Below are 6,535 nucleotides of genomic sequence, written 5' to 3' on the forward strand. Positions count from 1 at the left end.
TCATCCAGCCCTGCACCTTGTTGTCTCGTAATCCACACACCTAGGATAACGGGCTGGGAACATAGGATTGAATCCCGGCACAGCAGTTGGTGCTACCTCAATGTAATCAATGCAAATCTGGAATATAACCATCATCATCGATTGCAAAAGCCCACCTAATTCACTAATGTCCTTTCAGGAGAGAAATCTGCTGTCTTTGTGCTCTCTGTGCAATTAAGGATGGTTTAGCCAGTGATACCAAAAAAGACAATGACAGAGTCAACACAATAACTGAAAACCATTGAAGGAGAGGGTTCTTGGAGTAGAGTGGTAGTGTCTTTATGTCTGAGCAAGGACGTCTGGGTGCAAGTCCTAGAAGGTTTGTAATAACACTTCTGAACATGTTGATTGGAAAAACCTGCTAAAGACAATGAAAACCAAAGAGATTGCAGATGCTGGAAATCAGAAACAAAAACAGAAATTGCTGGGAAATCAGAGCAGTTCAGGCAACATCTGTGGAGAGAAAGCTTTCTCTGCTGAATATTCCCAGCAATTTCTGTTTGTGTTGTCAATGATTTGAAGTTGGGGATCAAATGTAATACCATAAACTTTTTATTATTTTTGTAATGCAGGGAGTGTACACATCACTGTTATACTTTATTTACAGCATAAATTGTTTAAATAATAATGCAATCTTACCGAATATAAAACTTAGTGGCAGAGAGCCTTCTCGCTCACACCCTTAAATGAGTACTCAGAGATTGCAGTATTTGAGGAGAAATTAACTCAAAATTGAATCAACTGTTGATATTTTGTGTGGCGATTCGATTGAACACGTATATTTACATTGAGCTAAATCAATTTAAAAACCGTAATAATTGGACAGAATAATATAGTAAACAATCGCCTTTGAGGTATATAATTTTTTTGCCAGTTTATCAAGAATGCTGGTTCAAAAGGTGCCAATTAAAAAAAGTTTGCTGTATATTAAAATTTGCAAATGATACATTCCCACTCAGCTTTGTATGCTGTGAGGAAGATGTAAAATGGGTTGTGGAGGATTTGACAGGCTTAGTGATTGGCAGATGGAATATAGTGTGGAAAGATGTGAAGTGATTGACATTGGTAGAAGAAATAGATTTGCAGAGTATTTCTTAAATAGCAAGAGGTTGAAAAGTACAGCTGTACGAAGGGACATAGATGTCCTTGTCAATAAGTCATTGAAGGCTGTACAGGTGCAGTAAGTTATTAGAATGCAGTAAGCCTCTATTGCAAGAGGATTTGACTACAGGAATAGTGAATTCTTGCTTTAATTGTATAAGAGCTTGGTTAGACCTGGAGTACTGTGTGCAGTTCTGGTCTCCTCTCAGGGAAGTTTTATTACTGTGGAGGGAGTGCAACAAAGGTTTAGACTTGTACCCAGGATGGCGGGAAGAGAGATTTGGCAAACTGGGCCTTCATCATCTCAAGTTTGCAAGAATGAGAGGTGATGTCATTGAAACTTACAAACTGCTTAAAGGGATAAACAGGATAGATGCAGAGGGTCTAGGCCCGAAACGTCAGCTTTCCTGCTCCTCTGATGCTGCTTGGCCTGTTGTGTTAATCCAGCTCTACACCTTGTTATCTTAGATGCAACTAAGCTGTTTCCCCTTATTGGGGTTCTAGAACAAAGGAACACAATTAGATCTAAGATGAGGATAGCTTTTTTTTTAACTCAGAGCATGGTGAACTTTTGGAATCTTCTATCAGAGAGGACTGTGGAAAATCCATCTTTGAGTATGTTTAGAAATTAATAAATCTCTGATTACCAGTGGTGTACACAATTATAGGGGATAGGTGCGTGAAAGGTATTGAAGTGTTTGATCAGCCATGATCATATTGAATGGCAGGACAGGCTCAACATGCTGAACAACCCACTCCTGTTCATATGGTCCTATCTATGGCAGCCAGTACTTCACTTCAAGAGACGTGGCTTTTGGCTGAAGTGGTATCATTAATGCTTCTGAGTATTTGAGCATATGTCTCCAATGCTTCATTAAAACATAACATGTTGATTAAAAATATCTTGTGACACACCTCTGGAGCAGTTGGGACTTTTCTTCTGGCCCAGTGATAGGGTCACTACCATTGCACCACAAGACCGTTTATTTATATTTCTACTTATCCTTCATAATGGTGTTACACAAGATCTCTAATGATTTTTGATCAATCTGTTGGGACATGTTAGACTTCTCTAGGGCAGGGGTATTTGAACCTGAACCTTCTGGCTTGGAGCAGGAACACTGCCACTATGCTACAAGAGCCCTGTGAAAGCATCATGGGTGAGTACAAATGATCCATTAGAACTGATTGGAGTGAAACAGGGAAATATTCCACCCTCAACCAAATAACTGTTAATTTATTTTGTTCATTGTTTTTGAAAACTTTCTGTGTGTAAATTCATTGCAACTTTATGCCTACATAACAAAAGTGACTGAAGTTCCAAAGTAATTAATGTTCATATCAAATATTTTGGGCTGAAATGTAGGACATATAATTTTTCTTAAGGGAAGCAACGCTGTCTGGGGACCTATAATTCTAAGCTCAAAAATGTTTCCAAAAATTGCGAATCTTTGCAAAGATCCTGAATGGAGAATAAGATGGGGAATATGGAAAGATTGAACAAAGGAGGGAATGGATGCAAATGTGAAAGAAAAGAAACTTTGCCCTGGAGGTAAAAACTAGAACCCATGGGTAAATAGTGGGAAAATGTTAAACCCATGTTGGATATCAGGTGAAGTAATGTGACTTGGAAGATAGCAATGTACCTTGCTAACTAAATAGCTGTATCCAGGTTCAATACTACCTTCAGAAAGTCAGAACAGATTTTGGAAGACAGTACGCTAAATTGAATTAGTTAAATGTAAGAGTTAGCTGAGCACCATTCAGATTTTCATGCTTTTCTGGGATGCAGACATTGTGGACTAAGCCAGTATTTGTTACCCTTTCCTAATTGCCTTTGAGAAGGTGGTCATGAGCCACTTGAACCACTGAAGTCCTTTCAGTGTAGGTACGGCAACAGTTCCAGGATTTTGATCGAGTGATGTTGAAAGAACAGCAACATCATTCCAAGTCAGCAGGACATGTGGCTTGGAAGGGAATATGCAGGCATTGGTATTCCCAAACAAAAACAGAAATTGCTGGAAAAACTGAGCAGGTCTGGCACCATATGTGGACAGAAAATAGAGTTAGTGTTTCAAGTCCAGCGACACGTCCTCAGAGCTGTTTACACTCCCATCTTACATTCCTCATATGCCAAAATATTAAAACACACCATTGATCCATCATTTTTGGATAATTCTTGCATCTAAGTTGGGCACTTCTGCTGTTCAGGTTTTTTGGCTTCGCTTTCAACTTTTGAAGCAGATTATTTAGCATGCATGATGGTATCAAATTCAAAATATAAAACCCAACTGGAAAATGAACCAAAATTCGTAGTCCCTTAACTCCCTCGGATGAGCCTTAGCTCCATGTGGCATTGGTATATCCAGAGTGCTATAAATCCCACTCATTTGGCCTCTGCCAATCACTAGCTTATTCGTTCAACTTATTACCATGCATTTGTGTGGGATTTTAAGGTTCTAAGGCAATTTTTGGAATTATCTTCAAGACCTTCAAAGAGTGGCAAATCAGGTATATTGTGTTCTGTGTCAGGGACAGCAATCTGCATTCCCATGCAGCCTGTCTTCCTATGGAGAATTATGTATATAGTTCATCACTAGACAGTAACTCTAAATCAAACACTAATTATTACCACACTGTATTACCGATGAGCTTACAAACAAATTGTGGACTGTCGTATTCAATCAATGTTGGTGATTCACAGAGCCACCATTCCAGCCCAAATAAGCCGCATATTTTTCAGCACATAAAGAGGGAGACTTGGCAGACCAAAGATTGCACTGACTATTGGCAAGGCATTCGGATGTCCATTTCAAGAATATTGACAAGACAAACAATCTACATTAAACATTACTATTACACAGCTGTCACGTTATCACACCAGTGACAGCGAATTACACGTTCTTTTGGAAATAGGGTGCATTATTCACAAATGGCTATGAGAGTCTCCTTGGAAATGGAAAAAGACACCTGCATCTTCACTGATATTGCAGAGATGGTCCATTTATTATGTGGAGAGAAGGTACTACACTAACAACACAATTCTAGAATACTAACACAACTTGTAGTAGTTCAAAGACATTTTTTTTCTTTACTAGGATAAGTTATCATTCCAAAATGAACTTTTACTAACACATCATTCTAGCTGGAAGTGAGCAGAGAGTCAGGAAAAGAAACATTTTTTCTGAAGATTTGAGTGTATAGGTCAGTTTTGTAAACACGTATTTAATTGTGAGAATGTAGTTTCATCAACTTGAAATGCATCTTGGTGTAGCGTTGTTTTTCCTGTTAAGTTTAGATCAATTTGCACAAAACCAAAAAAAGCTTTCTTCACACACACATGACTTAAGATAATCTGACAGAAGTTTGAGAAATATCTGTCTTTTAATATTGCGTATTCCTTACTCATGGAAAGATTGAGTTGGCTGGTTAAAAGCTATACAGTCATGTAGTGGAAAGGTAGGGGTGAAGAAACTTTGAGTGGAGGTCACTTTGTAAATGAATAGTTTAGATTGCCTAGTGCACTCAGTTTAAATTTTGAAGCAATGCCCCTTAACTCTGGACTGACCCACAAGAGGAAACATCCTTTTTGTGTCCACCTTGGCAATACCAGTTTGGATCTTGTACACTTAACACTTGAAATGCCATAGCATACAAGGCCAAGTGCTGGAAAATGGGATGGAAACAGATGGATGTTCAATGACCAGGGCAGACATGATGGGCCAAAGGGACTCTTTCTATGCTGTGACTCCATGACTTCAATGGAATTACCCCTCACTCTTCTAAACTCCACTGGAACTAAGCTCAGCCTGATAAACCTTTCCTCATAAGACAACCTACTCATTCCAGGTATCAGTCTAGTAAACCGCCTCTGAGCCAGCACAAGAGCATTTACATTTTTCCTTAAATAAGGAGACCAAAACTGCATACAGTTTTCAAGATGTGGTCTCATCAGTGTCCCATATAACTGAAGTGCAACATCCTTATGAGAGGAATTGAACATAAACTAAAGATAACATCCAATTAGTTTTCTTGATTGTGTGCTGTATCTGCAGACTAACTTCTTAGGACAAAACAAGAGCATCTCTGAATTCCACTGTTATTCTCCATTTAAGTTATATTCTGCTTTTCTATTCTTCCTGCCACAGTGAACAACTTCACATTTTCCCACATTCTCCATCTGCCAGATTTTTGTCCACTAACTCAACCTGTTTACATCCATCTGCAACCTCCTTAAGTCTTTACAAAATACTTTACTATCTATCTTTGGTGTCATCTACTGTGTCTTCATTCCCCACATCTAAGCCTTTGATGTAAATTGTAGAAAGGTAGGGAACCAGCACAGACCCCTGCATGGAACCACTTGTCATATCCTGTCAATCAGACAAAGATCCATTTAATCATACTCTCAGTTTTCTGTCAGTCAGCCAATCTTATATCCATGCTGATATGTTACCCTCATGCCATTTTCTGTAATAACTTGTGATGGGACACATTATCAAATGCCTCTGGAAACCCAAGTACAGTACAACTACAGGCTCCCTGTCATCTACCACATGTTACTCCTTCAAAGAACACCAATAAATTGATTAAACGTGATTTCCCTTTGACAAAAGAATGCTGACTCTTCCCAATTTAGGTGTTTGGAAGCACACAGCTATAATCATTTTAGTGATCGATTTTAACACCTTCCCCGTGAGAGACATCCGATTAACTGGCCTATAGTATCCTGTTCTTGAATAGAAGGGTTATGTTTACTATCCAGTTATATGGAACCTTTCCCAAATCAAAGGAGTTTTCGAAAATTAGATCTACTACCCACAAAGATTTAAGAGCCTAGAGCCTTGGATGAAGTCCATCTGGACCCACAGATGTCACCCCACAGCTCCACTAGTTTGCTTTAGTACTGCTTCCCTCCCGATTGTAATTTCACTGAATTTCTTGCTCCCTTCCACGTCCTGGTTTACTGTAATTACTGGAATGTTTCTGCATGGTGAAGACAGAAACAAAATACTTGTTGACTTCATTTGTTATTTTGTTCTTCGCTACCCTGTATGCATATGAATTTAAGTGGAGAGAATGGGGTAGGTGGATTAATTTTGGGTTGCAGTAATGAAGAGCCAGCAGAGGTTGAGTGGAACCAGTTGCCTCCCTCTGTGCTGTAAACATACTTATAGTTCTGTCAACAACAATTTGCATTTGTATGACATCTTTGACATGAAATAAAGTCACAAGGGTTTCACAGGAGTGTTTTCAAACAAATTAGACACTGAGCCATGTTAGGAGATATTAGGAAAGATGACCAAAAGCATGTTCAAAGAGGGAGGTTTGAAGAATCAACTTAAGGAGATGTACAGCATTTGATAGGTTTAAGAAGGAAGGTCGAATGCTTGAG

This window comes from Rhincodon typus, chromosome 30 (genome assembly GCF_021869965.1).
Source record: "Rhincodon typus isolate 14 chromosome 30, sRhiTyp1.1, whole genome shotgun sequence".
Lineage (NCBI taxonomy): Eukaryota > Metazoa > Chordata > Chondrichthyes > Orectolobiformes > Rhincodontidae > Rhincodon > Rhincodon typus.